Source organism: Phalacrocorax aristotelis, chromosome 2 (genome assembly GCF_949628215.1).
Source record: "Phalacrocorax aristotelis chromosome 2, bGulAri2.1, whole genome shotgun sequence".
Lineage (NCBI taxonomy): Eukaryota > Metazoa > Chordata > Aves > Suliformes > Phalacrocoracidae > Phalacrocorax > Phalacrocorax aristotelis.
Window position 1 is genome coordinate 102133652 of NC_134277.1, and position 15103 is coordinate 102148754.

Below are 15103 nucleotides of genomic sequence, written 5' to 3' on the forward strand. Positions count from 1 at the left end.
TTAAATTTGCTCTCAAGCAGGCTGCCTCTCTAGCCCCCAGAAACCTCTTGGAGGAGTTGTTCCTTTTAAAACACTTCCATCACCACAAAGAATTTGTGTTTGAAACTAGCCAAAGTAATGGAAGTTGTCTGGCCACTAGTTATGAAAGTCAGAAGATTTAGAGGTGAAAGCTATGCATCAAGTACCAGCACCTACGGTATTTTGATAAACAAAGCAGGCCATATGAGATGAAGAGTACACAAGTATTTTCAGCCTCAGCAGCGATGTATGTTGCATCAGAGCTCTTTAGACTAAGATCTGTCTATGCACGTTTATCCATAAAGCAGAGACTGAAGCAAGTGCTATGTGGTTTGCTCATTAACTATTTTTCCCTCATGCATTTGGTATTGGTATTGCAGCCTTTGTCTCAGGAGGTAGCAAACGCCATTGATTTTGCATGGGACAACAGCAGACAGAAAGGACCTTGATAATTTTCACATCTTAAGCACAAACAGCAGGAATCTGTATTGCTTCCGCCAAAGGTTTTAGGGCCACATTTTTAAGAAGCATCCAGCCCTTTAAAAATGCCAAGGGACACCAACGGGACTGAAAAAAAGCAAAGCTGGTTTCTTTGCTTATACTAAATATAAAATATTCAGCCCTCATCCGTTAGAGCTACACACTAAGCTCTCATTGCAGAAACTGTGAGCAAAAGCATTGAACACAACTACACTGAAGCGCAGAGACCCACCACCTCCTCAAGATTCACAGCCTACCATGCAGGTGTGCACCAGAGGGAGATAGGTGAGCAGAGGAAAGTTTAGCTATTTATGCTACATATGTATATCAGGGGAGCCAGCTATGGGGTGTGAGGCTCTGAATTCATGGTTCGTTCACAGCAGGCAAAATCCTCCCATGCACTGCCATCTTTGGGAAATGAAGGGGTAACCAATGCAATGATGCTTGTGATCCTGCCATGCTTCCCAGCAAATCCTGCTTTTTGGCCACCCCCTAGGTAAGGGCACCCCAGGTCCCTGCTGAGCTGCTCAGTAAAACAAAGGACTTCTTTTGGCCTCCCACTGCCCAGATTTGGTGGGACAAGCATGGAGCCGATACACACCAAAGAAAGCAAAGCAAAGGGGCCATTTTTTCCCCCCTGAGGATATCATGACAGCCAACAAAGTATGGGAACGCTGGGTAAGATTTTCATTAAAGCTGTTTTCTGTCCTCATACCTAGGTGACCAGTTTAGGTTTTGAATGCCAAGACTAGGTGCTTAATAAATAATCCACAGGCTGTGATATTTGAATAATTTTCTTCTAAACTTTGAAGAGTTTTAAATGCCTCATGAAACTCAAGTAAAAGCTAAACTCAACAACTGCTAAGCAGCTTGCTCAAAGATTTAGCTTTCTACCTTGTTTTGCAGTTCTGAAATGCTTTAGGTGAACATTCTTGCACAACACTAGCCCTGGCTTCCACGGTGTGCATGAGGACTGTTATAAATAAGTTGTAAGTTACATGGACCTGACATGGTATTTATGAAAAGATCATATTTGCTCCTTTGAAATAGCCACCCAGTAGAAAGTCTGGCTCTTGTACAAAGGCATTTATTCAGTGCATCCCCTTTAAAGGTCAGGAAAGAAAACTTAGAAGATGGGTAATTGCAAAACGGGTTCTGGATATGTGCTCTTATCTCCTCGACAAGAGGGGAATGCCAAGAAGGCAGTGAGGTGAGCTAAAGCAGGCTGGGGAAGATGCAAATTCCAGGACCCTCACGTAGGCAGATGTTACGAAAAGAATTCCTCCTGCCTTTGCCAGCTCCAAGGAGTGCTGCGCTGTCTCCGTCCTGCAGTGGAGGCATCCAAGGGAGGAAAGAGCCATACACCATTTACCCCACCTACCAATTTTTTGCAAGAGTGGGAACAGGGAGGAAAAAATAAATTTTAATGTGGCATTTAGACTACCCTGTTTTGGTATGGACTGTCCTTTTAAATCCCAAATCAACTTTCCTATTCAGATATGAAAACTGATCTGGCAGACATTTGAATCCCAGACCATCTTTTCTGTTGACTCCAGTGGATTTAAGGAGATTTTTTTGACCAATATTGCTGTTAATTTCAAATAGACACTTGGCCTATCTGGTAAATAATAACTTAAAAAAAATAACCTAGTGTTATTCTACTCCCTCTTGCTTAGGATTTTTTTTCTCTGAGATTGATATTACCCTGTTTTTCCCACTCCAGTACTTTCTATCCACATTCTCACTGATCCCCAAGTTATGTCCATGAAGCACTTGCTGCATTCTGTACATGACAGTGAAGACTGGTGTTTCACTCTGTAATGTTGGAAGGACCTAACTAACTTTTAGCACATCTCTCCCTGACTTTGTTGGGACTTACAGCCTCTGCTGAGTGGAGCGTTATTGCACACCTGAGGTACAAGTCTTAGTCCTTTGCTCTGCGGCTGGGCTCATACCATTGTGTTGAAGGGCTCAGGGTGGTCCATCATCAGGAAGCCTCTGCGTCCCCACTGCTGTTATTCCTTTTCTTGCCCTCATGAAGGCGTTAATTGCTTCACGCTTCCAAGGGCTGTTCTTTTAACAAGCTGCTGCTTCATCCACTGTATGCCCAGCCAGCTAGAAATGTTGGGTTTCGCTGGTGTTTGCACCAATGCAGCGGGAGAAGAGACCCAGCCACAAATCACACAGCAAAACATGTAAGCACTTGATGAGCTGGGATATACAGCCGTTTCCAAGTGAATGAAACATTAGCATTCTGCTTTCCATCCAACGTCCACTATCATTAGGGTAAGAACAAAATATGAACTTAAAGCATTTGCCTGGATGTGTTCCTGTGCCCCCTGCTCTGGGTGTCCCTGCTCAAGCAGGCGGGGTTGAATGAGATGATGTCCAGAGGTCCCTTCCAACCCCTGCCATTCTGTGATTCTGTGGACAACAGCCATCAGGCTGTAATGAGGTTTCTATCCTGTGGACTCTTGGATATTTTAGACTGTCAGGTCCAGCGGTTCACAGCATATGGTTTACGTTTATGTTTTACACATATCAGACTTAGGGCATGCATCTGGAAGAATGCATTTGTAGTGGATAAAGGTGGGCCATTGTGCAAAAATCTTCAGGGTCTCAAACCTGGGCTTGGCTTGGCTTCACTTCACTTCACTTCTATTCCTGTGTCCCACCTAAAAGCACACATGTAGGATCATACCTCATCTCTCTCCCTGGAAAAGTTACAGTACTTACTAAATTACAAACCTTCTCTCCTCAGTGTTCCTAAACCAACCCACAGGAAAAATACTGGAATTCAGCATAAGGAAACCTAAATGATGAGATGGCTACTTCAAACACAAGTGCCAGAGAAGTGTTTGTTTGTGGATAAAAAGCCAAGTATTCCCATTACGCCCCTGCATTTGGCATAATAATGTAACCATAATTTCCAGCAGCTATACAGATTTGAAAAGCAGAGCTCCAATGTAAACTACCTGACCCATGTAACAAAAATGTGAATAACAAAGGGGAAGCTGGAGCTGATGCATGGGGAACCCTTTTCCTGACTTAACTTTGGGCCTCTGCAGGAGCACAGGCTGGTGCTTCGCTGGAGAACAAATCTCGTAATGCTGTGATGGCACAACGTTCATCCCTCACAGCTGTGACAGTGGTGGTATGTCCACGTTGTTTCAAGCCAAATGCACAGCTCTCGAGACATAGGTCTGAGATCCACCAAATGGGCACTAGCAACTGCTGTGGTACATCCTGACATTGTCCTTGCACTTGCTTTCCTTATTTTATGAGTAACACTCATTTGGGAAAGACAAGAGGGAGGGAAGACATGCAGCGTGTGCTGCTCAGAGGAGTCTCCCCGTGGCTATCCCTGGAGCTCCTTGTGCAGCTATGTGATGAGGAGGAGCACTGGCGCTCATTTTAATAGAGCTTGCAACTATCATTTCATTCTTTTGCATTTTTAATTTGCAAGCAGTGGACACCCACAGTCCTCTGAATGGCTCTGCCCACCACTGAAGATCTTCAAAAGTGCTATCTGTATCTGGAAAGGGAGACCAGATCCTTAATTCACTTAAGAAAGGGTGTTGCAAATGCATGTGTCTGATGCTGTTCAGGAGTGGGAGCCATGGTAGGGATGCAAAGAAACTAATATGAGCCTAAAGGAGAGCTTTCAGCTGACTAGGAGACTAAAGAAAGCTGACTATTTGGATACGCATATAAGCTAAGAAAGAAGCTGTGCAGAATGTTGGCATGATTTAGACACTGACAGCATCTGAGGATGTGAAAGGAGAGAGTAGCAGGACAAAGATAAGGGATAAGCTGTAGGTATATGACAGGAACCTGGTGACAGTGGTGTCTGTGGCAAGAAAGGGGGCAGGTACCAAGGGTGACTTCAGGAGAATCAATATCACACTTTGCTGATGAACATGTTTCTTCAGAAACAATTAAACAAAAGTGCAAAGCGTCTCTCTCCCACACCTTTAAAACCTTCTCCTTTCAGCCTTGTCCTTCTCTTTAGTGAGTATAATGGACTTGGTCAGTATTTCTCAAGCCCACTAATCCCAAGACAGCATCACTGGGAGGGATAACTGAGAAGCACCTGGAGGCTGTCTGAGGAAGACATCTGGGCTTTGCATCACCTCTGCTCTGAGGGAGCACCCAGTGAGCCACACCAGCATGTCAGTGAAAGTGAGCCTTAGTCAAGAAGTGGCATCAGATTTAATTCAGAGGTTGCTTATGCCTGTGGCATGAGCAGGTGTAGTGTCTCTGGCCCAGGGACCCTTCGTTTACTTATTCTTGGTGTCTTGTGTCCATTGTAAAGTGTCTGCTAGTGGCTACCTCTTGACTAGGTTGCACATTCCACTGCGTGCCTTTGTAATATTTTTTAGGAAATAGTTTCTGAGCATTATTGTTCTCCATGAGGTTCTGGGGACTTTTATGTTTGTTTTCATTCTGGAAACAACCTTTCTGGCATCGGGGAACAAACCACATAGGCTTAAGGCAAACTCTAACACAAAGCAACAGGCTCATTCCAGGAAGGACTGTGCTTGACATACTGTTGATAGGCAACCTCTGAGGAGACAGTAACAGCTGTCCTCTTCAACTTGAATGCCTAGAATATTTAAAAACCTAAGTAAGTTGCTTTCTCGTGAGAGCTGCTGGATAGACGATGTCCCTTCATTAGTCAAAAGATACTAAATATAGATCTCAGGGCCTGCACCAAGGACTCCAAATTTGAAAGCGATGGCTGGTATTCTTGCTGACTCACTAGGTCAGTTCCTGGTGGTCATAACATAAACTGGGACAGGAACCACTTTCTGCTGATCTCAGTCCATGAGGTGTCTGTTTTACTGAGGGCAGAATTTGGGCCCAGGATGGTGTGGGCAAGTGCAGGCCCAAAGATGTTAAGAGCTGACCACAGATCATGCCTGTACATAATTAATGTCCCTGTGTATGTTCTAAGCTCAGGACAAATTTCAAGAGGTTTGAGTTGATCAGCTAACTATCTCTCATGGAGGGTTTCCTCAAATTACCATGGACTAAAAGCATGCACATAGGTAATTACCCAAATCATGTGGAGCACTACTTTGCATGCCTGAAATCCTCTGTTCTCCTCTGGTTTGTCACTGAAGAGCACACTATGCATCAAAGCTGGATTCTGGCTCTGCTGATCCTTGGGCAGCTCCAGTGTGAAAGGCAGTGAATCCAGCCTCATGAATAAGAATATGTCTGTCCCCTCCTTAATACCTCTTACTGCCGCTGAGGTTTGGTAACATACAGTTACTGAGATTGTTGTGCTGTGCACTTACAGGGAAAGCTTTCTTTGCACAGACCCGTTAGCTGTATCTGAGGTCTTCATCTTGCAGCCTTTTATTGGACGAAACACTGTTTTGCTTAAAAAGGTGCTGGCAGATGAATGAGCCTTGTTTAACCCTGAACATGACTTTGAGAGGAGTAACAGAAAGTTCCAACTCTGGTCTTAGGCAAGCAGCCAGGACTTCGGTAGGAGCCGTGTGAAGCCAGCTGTAAAACCCTATGAACAACACATTAATACTTTAGCAAAAAAAGAATCAGGCAAGTTTTTTTTCCCCTGCTCTTCTTCTGTATCCCCGGAGTAAAGTGCTATTGAATAGGACACAATCAATATTTGCTTCTTAACAGGAAGTACTTGTGTGGCCATGCAGGTTTTTATTTAGAATGGGAGTGGTTTAAGACAAGGGCTGGGAGTTCCTCCAAACATTGCCATTACTTCTTTAATGAAATATACAGTTTGCCTCCCTCTTTAAATAGCAGAACAGCCTTGTATAACCAATTATTAAAGCTTGCAAGCCTTCCTCAGGCCCATAGATGGCATATTCCAACTATTTCTGTTCTGTGAAACCAGCAGTGGGATGGAGAGCGGAACAACCTAAAAGGCAAGATTAAAACTGAAATGTTTCTTTATAGGCACAAGGGAATGGGAGGGATTCTTTTCCCAAAATTCGAAGGCAGGGAAGTAAGGAGATCGGAGGAGGCTCAGTGAATGCCCACAATGGATTCTCACCAGTTACCCCGTGTCTAATGACAGACAAGAAAAACAATGTGGTGGCACAACGGCATTTATATTTTATGGAAAACAAAAGCAGACGGGAAAATGAGGCACAAAATGTAATGCAGATAGGGATTACAAAAAAGCACACCACCGATGAATCCTGGAAGAACCACAGACTCTCCTCCATTCCAGCTTTACAGTGGCCTCAGCCCTGCAATGGTCCTTGTCACAGTGGCTAAGCTGTTGAAGGCTGATCAAGTGCTAAACTGGTGAGTGGCCTTCCTGGACAAGAAAGGCAGCAGAAGGGAAAGAAAAAGGACCAGGGCTCAAGTCTGTTTTCTGAGAGACCTAGCTGTTAAAAAGCCTGAAGAGGATAAAAGATGGGCAAGATGAAGTAGGACCCAGCTGACATTTCTGGGCCTTTGGTCTTGAACTTCCTATGGCCAAAGTCTAATCCAAGAGCTTGTGTAAAACTAAAATTGTGTCTTCTCTTGTCTCAAATTTATGTAAATTATGCATGCAGAATCTGTATAAGGGATAAGGAAGCTGGGGACAAATAGTGAAGGCATTTGGGAATTAGTTACGGATGAGCAAGCTCGTTTGTGTGAAGAGAAGAAAAAGATCTTATACTCTCAGAGCATTTTACAAGCAGACCTAATTACTGGCCTGCTGTGACCATCGGTGTTGCGTTCTGGTACAGAAAGACTCATTGGAAATACAGGGAGCAAACCAATCCAGCACACTGCAACCTTCAGCAGGGGTAACTTGTTAGGGAGGATGTTCAGAGCTTTTCTGATTGCCTGTGTGCCCGCCACGGAAGCCAAGTTCACTCATAACTCAGCAAAATTGATGCTCAGGGCTGTTACGTATTTCACTGTGCAACAGGAAGGAATAATGCTGCCTGGTGTCACTGGTGGGGCAGTTTTCAATATCTACAAATATATGTCTGCAGCCACAACAGCATCTACAGCAGGATGTGATCCCCAGTGCCCAGGCCAAGTGGCACAGAGAAGGACTTATCCATGCGACTCATGGTAGCAACCCTCAGTGCAGCCTGGTGACACCTGCCCTGCAAAGTACATGGTTGGCTCTATTGTGCCCAATGAGGCACGCCAAAAATGCCTTTATTTTTCTGTTCAGCACACCTGAAATGGATGTATTACAACCAGAGTGGTGGTTTTAAAAGCAATATGCTGAAGTTCTGCATTGCACACTCTAACATGTGTCATGAAGAGCAGCCTGAGTGTACAAAGTGCTGGGTGGTGAGAGGGACTAGAACTTAGTACAGTCCCAGTGTTGTTCCCCATGGGGGTAAGTCCTTTAGCAGATGAGCTACAGACATTGTCCTGGGGGAAATCAGAGAGCTTGTTCCAAAAGGGACACTGGGATCTCAATATCCCCCATGCAGTGCAGATGGTCAGAGGACCACAACCCAGGAGCAGACCAGGCAACAAATTTATCTGGCATTTCAAATGTATTCTGACCACTTGCTGCTTCATGGGTTAGTTAAGCTAGAGTCAAATAATGCTTTGGCTCCATCCCTGCAAGAAAAATACTGCGAGATCTGCCCATATGCTTCTTCTATGAGGAACACACTACGCTAGCGGGGAGCTCAGCAGCATGTCATTTTAGTAAACGTGTGCTATGCTGATGAATTAACCTTTATGAAGGTTTGTCACACTTTTTTGTGGATTTTGGCACCTTCTGCACTGTAAACAAAAGAAAAACTTACATTTTACAGAGCAAAGTTTGCTGTTGCAGGGTTGAAGGTACCTTTGTAATCTAAACTGCAATCCATCTGGAGATCTACAGCAAAGCTCATCAAAACTTAGTAAAATAAACAGTGGATGGAGAGAGTTTGTATTGGAAATTATATCAATAACAGCATTAGTAAACCAGGCCACATGCAAGGGTGCTGAGAATTCATCAGAAATTGTTCTGATGATCCTCAAATAACAAAGACTTATTCTTCTTTGTTTTTGTAACACATGCGATGGTGAAGTTTCCAGTGTCCTTGAAGCTTGCCAAGAATGGAAAAAAGGAAAGGAAAATTAAGTAAAGAGAGGAGAATGTACTGCAAATACAGGATGACAGAGGGCAGAGAAATGTGGAATGAGCTTTGATGTGGAGCAGATGTACCCCTGCATTCCACAGGCAAAACCGATGCCGAGGCCGCTCCAAACACGAGGAGGGAAACGTCTCCTGTCTCCCTTTAGCTTTAACACATGAACCATTTCAGAAACTATGATGGGTAGCAGAAAAGTTTCTAATGAAACCCCCAAACTGTTCGCATCGAAGGAGGGGAGCAAAAAGCAGGCAGAGAGAGAATGACACTCTTCGGTACACAGCAGCGATTTTCCAAATAACTTCTGGATTCAGACACTTTGTGAAGTGCCCTGTGTTACCCTCAATCTAGCGATATTTGCTCTGTAAAGCTAGAGAGTCATATTTAATGCATTGTATAGAAGTGTTCAAGTGACATAATATGCAAATAAGGAAATTATCTTTTTATATATATATATTGCAATTGCAGTAAATACAAGACAAAGGCAATGGCAAATTATTAGTTCAAATATTTTCTCTCTTTCTAGTAACATTAGAGACGATCCTTTCAAGCTGTTAATAGTATTCAGAAAGGGATGGGGGCGTGTTCATGTATTATTTGGTATCAGCACTGAATTCAAACCCACATGGAAAGCTTGTGATGTTAACATTTCTGCTCATTTGGTCTGGGCAGGGTTTGGAGTACAGTTCTGGCCTTACAAGAACTTAATGGCAGAAGCTACGCTGACTCCATCAGAACTGGTATTTAACCCTTTGCATAGTTTTGCTTTATTAGAAACATGTGTCAAAGACACAAAGAGCTGACAAGAAGATGAGAGGATTTTTCCCCGTGGTTTTGCATCTAGAAGCATACTGAAATGTATACATATACAAGTGTGTTATAATGTATGCACTTACTGGGTATATGAGTATAAGTGTGTATACACACATATGTAAAGATACGATGCTTTGAGGTGCATTTTTTCCATCAGTCAGAATGAGTATATTTTAAAACTTCCAAAAATTTTTTAATAAAAGAAAAAAAACACTGAAATAGATCAACAGAAAAACTAAGTAATAATCCCAAACAATGCAGCATCAGTTGTTTTTTCAAACAAAAGTGACTTTTTTAGAGAATGAGTTGTGTATCATATATTATTCCCCTTCTACCATTTCTGTGGTTGAAAGTTAGAAGTGTTTGCAATCTTTTAAATGAAAATACTCTTCCCTTTGTCTAGCCTAGTCTGTTCAATAGGAAGAAATTACATGTTTCAGCAATAATCTCTCAGCAATTTTATATAAATTTTCCTCCTGAATTATTTAATCGTTTCTATTGGATGCATTAAGGAACAGTTAAAATAAAAACCAAAATGTAGAGAATTATAAAGATGAGAATAGTTACTGAGGACACATACAGGTGTCAAAAATGCTCCCTGCAGCATTTGGGGCTCCAGTGTAATGTGCTGTTAGCTTTCCATGCCAGCCCTGGTGCACAAGGAGTCATGCAGGACCAGAGGTTTTGCAAGCAGGGTATGTTGGCCAGGCTGGGCTCATGCAAGAGGATGTTTGATAGGTCTGTTGGCCAGGCCATTTGATGAATCAGGCAGCCATGGACAGGGAGTCATGTGAGAAGGGCTACAAGCGCTCCTGTATTAGGATACAACCCAAAGCACTCAGCGCCTTCAGAAACTTCCTCTCATGGGCAGCAGTGGCATGTCCTCCACTTTCATCTGAAACTCCTGATGGTGGCTATGGCCTGGAAAAGAAGCGTGGGACCTTGCACTGACTGGATTGTTGTGGTACCCAGGACCCCAGACAATGAGCTTGGAGTAACTCATTCTCTGAGGGTGCAAACAGCTGGTGCCATTTTCCCCCTTGGGGGTTATTAGCACCAGGTCCTGGAAATCAGGAGAGAAGTTATGGGTGACCTGCACAGATGCAGCTGAAAATATCCCCTTATTGATTCAATAGGAGATGTCATGCTGGGAGAGGGGGCTATAATGAAGATGTCCCCAGAAGACCTGTGGGACAGGTCCCCACAGAAGCCACAGAGCAACCTCCCTGGCAGGACGTCTGAAGAAAATAGTGAATTAATAAAATCCTTTTTGGTTCAGGACTCACGGGTCTTGTTGGACAAGTACACAGAGGTCCACCAGGCTTTCACAGCCTGCCCTGGCCAATACTCCCCATACAGGAGCCCATGGGGGAGGCAGAATTAGGCCTGAGAATGTCAGTTAAGGTTTAAGCTAAAATAAAGCCTGCCCTATGGCAACAAGCAAAGTCTGATGTTTTATTTCACCCGTGCTGGGATATACACAGCAAGGGGTTCTTCAGAGTCCCTGGTGCCTAAATGAAATTGATTGAAGTGCAAAAAAAAGTCAGGTATAAAAAAACCCTGAAAGAAAGGTAATTGCTTCCAGATGTTTTAAAATTGCTTTCAGAAATGAATAATCAAATCCTGCATGAGGAAGACACAATAGAAGAGGCAAGAAGAGTCAGGAATATTTATGAAGAACGCGAGGGAGGGCACCTCTTCTTTCAGCAGGGGCATAAAAGACTTCACAGCCAACAGCATCCAAAAATCTGTGTTTTGGATGGTGGCTTGCTATAGACTTTCAGACTGGCAGCCAGTTAAGCAGAAAGGATTGACGTGCTAATTACAAATGAGCACAGACATGACAAGTGTTATTTTTCAGGCCTTAATTAAATGTGATAAGACGCACAATGACTTGGTTTATTGAACCGACAGCATGGGGCCGCTGCCTGTCGCTCATCTTTGCATATGGTCTTAAAATAAACAGAAAGGTAAACTTAGAGCCTTATTTCCCTTTCGACTGATTTAGTACATGGAGTATTTGGGCTCATTTAACTTTATTTCAGAATTAGGATTTTCTTATTAGGTCAGCCTGAATATTTAAAAAAAAAAAACCTAAAAAAAGACATCTGCATTGTACTTTAAACTGTTACAGACAGGTTACTGCAGAGACCTGGGTCCGATGCCTTTGGAGCAGATCCCAGGCTCAGGTACCACAGTGGTCCACGGTGTCTTGAGTTGCGCAGTTAGTGTAAAGAACTGAATTGCCCAACATCATGTATGAAAAAGCCCTAGAAGGCTTTCAACTTAATAAATATTATTTTTGAGGGACAGTACCCCTACTCACAGAATACTTGAGCCTGAACTGAGTACCAGAGAGTACTGTCTTAACATCCACTGTCCAAAAGAAATTCAGTGGGACTGTTTTTCAAGCAAGCTGTACCCGCTATGAATGAGCAGTTTAAAACATAATCCATATCCGTATCAGCAGGTAGATTGATAGTCTTAAACATGGTATGTAAATAATTGAATGGAGTATTGAAGGAAATGAGAGAAAAGATACGGCCACAGGAAAAATATCAAATATAGATTTTCAATAATATATACACAATCAGTTTTGTTGTGCTGTGGGTTGTTTTTTTTTTTAAATGAACATCTGTATTTATGTATTCTTCAGTTTAAAAAGCAAACAGCAAACAGAAGGCAACACAGCTGAATGTGGTTCCCATAGAGGGATCAATGTGGTTGGAAGCACACGCTTCCATGCCAAAATGGGGCTGGAGAGGTAATCTGTCTGCCTCCAGGGTAGATGTTTGTAATTAAGACACAATTCTTCATCAGCTCCTAGCAAAAATAAAAGGTGCTTTGTTCCCTGTGGTTCCAACAGGCAGCTGAGGAAATGATTAAGGAGATTAAACTGAGCTGAACTGCAGGAGTAATTGTTTCTGGGGATGGACCACGAGCTCGCCCACCTTGGACCTCAGCAGCAGGTCTGTCCCGGGCGGTGGGGAGCTCCCTAAGCATGTGTGCCTGTGCTTCATGCGCCGGCAAGGGGAAGGGGAGTGCGGGCAATGCTCAGTGTCTCCAAGGCCATGCTCTTCGTCTTCACGGAACTCTTCCCCTTGAACGCCATGCCACAGTTGGCTCGAGGCTGTTTCCTGGTACTGCACTGAAGTGTTGGTGGCGTGGTGCAGCCACACCTCTGGAAGCAGCAACACAGCAGATCTGTGGAGAGCGGACAAACAGAATAGAGGGGCCAAACGCTTCTTTCTTGCACTCACAGGCCCAGCTCTCTACCATTTTGTCCACTTTAGGGACATTTCCACTGATGCAGATTAAGTATAAGGTCTGGCTTTGTAGCACACTGCTTCTCCTATAATGACACGAATGACCAGCTATTGCAAATGATGAAGGTGAAAATGTAGAGCCTAGTTCTGTCAGGCAATATTGTTCCAAAAACTCAGAAATTAAGTGGTTTCTCCACCTGCCAATTCAGTCTCTGCTCTGAAGGGAGAAAAAGAGCTTCCTAAACACAGCTTTTGGCCACAAAGAGTTTAAGCAAGCTGTGTTTCTGTAGAATATTTTAAGCAGAAGAAAGAAATTTTTTTAAGTGTCTTTATGACAAAGGTACTGTAAGTTATTTTTAATAAAAGCTAAGATTATGGACCAGCTTCTTTTTCAATGATTACAAAAATATTGACAAGTTATGTTGGGCACTAAATTTGTTGATGAGTTCTGTGTCACTTTGTAAAGGTTCCTTACATCTGACATAGAAAGGTACATTCAGGACATGCCCATCACACCATATTTGCAGCTATATTGTGGCTGCCTTCTCCTGGGTATAGTAATTTCTGACAAAGCTGGTAGGTGACTAAGCTCCATGGGAGTTGCCCCCATGGTTTGCTAATGATGCTTCTAGTGCTCTACAAAAGCAAAGTCCTCCAGGGAAAGAGATTCCTGATGCCAAGAAGGCATCTGTGTCTGCATGGGGCAAATAATGCAGCCTGGGAGGAGCAGCTCTACAGCACCATGCCCATGTCAAGGATGGACTTCCTTTGTTTTGGGCAGCCCTAGATTGATCACCACTTGAAGAGCGTCCCAACACTCTATTTTTGGCAGTCCGATGAAGCTGGCATTACACCCCCACACTGAGCAAGGAGGACCAAGGCCAGACATCAATTGTCCCTCCCCAGCTTTTGGTGTTTCTTGTCTTTATGTCACCACATACCTCCCTGCACCTTCCTCTGACCCTCACTAGGAGGACACAGGCCTCAGGCTCGCAGCCTGGCTCTGGGTCCCAAGCAGAGGCAGGCAGCTCCCAGCTCCACACCCAGCCCTTTACAACTGTTCCTCATCCTGGCACAAAGCACTCCATGCACTCACTTGGCCTGGGATCTGTGGTCACTCACAATGGGGAGAAGGGCAGCAACTCAGCCCCCTTGACCCAAGAAGGAAGACTTCTGCTACAGGGAGACCTAGGCTGACTAAATAAGTAAAACCTCCAAGTGAGAGAAGCCCACTGCATTACCTGATTTAGCAGAACAGCCAACATAAAACAAAACCAAGAGGCCCCCAAAGATTAAGTGACACCAGCTTCCTTAGAGGAATTAGGGCTAATTCCAGGTTTATCCCTAAACCTCACCCTCCAACAGTCTGCCAATATGCCTGAGACAAAGCAAAGTCAGCTCCATCATGATCTGCTGTCAGACATGCACAAGGATACCTTGATGGTCAACAGCCTCCATGACTTTCTTATTCCCCCCACATGTATTAACATGGCCTGTGACTGTGTCATGTGTTTTCTAAGTTTCTGTTATATCAAATAAACCATGCCAGAAGCAACCACTTCAGCGGCCTTTGCCTCCCTGTTCTGCTGCAGGCAGTGAGCCTGGGAGCCTTCCCTCTGGAGCCAAAGGTTTTGACCTTCTCCCATCAGCAGCTGGCATTAAAGTGTTTGTCTCTCTGCAGCAGTTGTGCCCCAGGAGGAAGGGCAGAATGAAAACCTCCTGTAAGCAAGCTTGCTTGTGCCTCTTTGCTGAGTGATTTAATCTTTCTGACACAAATCCTCCCTCTTGTAAAAAAAACTTTTGCTTTTTTAAACAGTTCTAGCTACACTGTTAAAAGCAGCATTTGAAAGCAGAGGCCGTGGATACATAGTTGGGCTTCCCTTTAACTGTTCAGAACTTATTTCATGGATCATCTATGCTTGGACAGTCTCCTGCCTTCACAGGCACTCTGGAGAGCCAGGACTGATAGCAAAAGCAAGGGCAAAACATAGTATTGCTACAGTGCACATAAATTCTTCATTTTCCCTGTCCAGCTCTCCTGACAGCAATGGGATGGGGAACCAGAGCACAGATAAATACAAGCTTAGATGTTTGCAGGACTTAGACCTTAAGCAAGCAATGGGTTGTTCCACCTAGAAGGAATTATTTGTGTTAGTCTTTCAGGGAAGGCGGGCAGAATTGAGCAACAGTTCAATACAAGATTAAGTTTTTGTGCAGTGAGACACAAGCCATTATCAGCACAGAATTAACTGGGAAAGTGATAAAGATCACAGTGATTTTCTGGACTCAGGATTGACTACATTTCTACTCATCTTGCACAGCAAGCCTTTTGACAGGTAAGTGTGAAGACGTCTGTGCAAACAAGAAAAAATAAAATGAAGACATTCTCCATGCAAGAAGTTGAATGGAATTAATTCTTTGCCTTTTGGATCATTT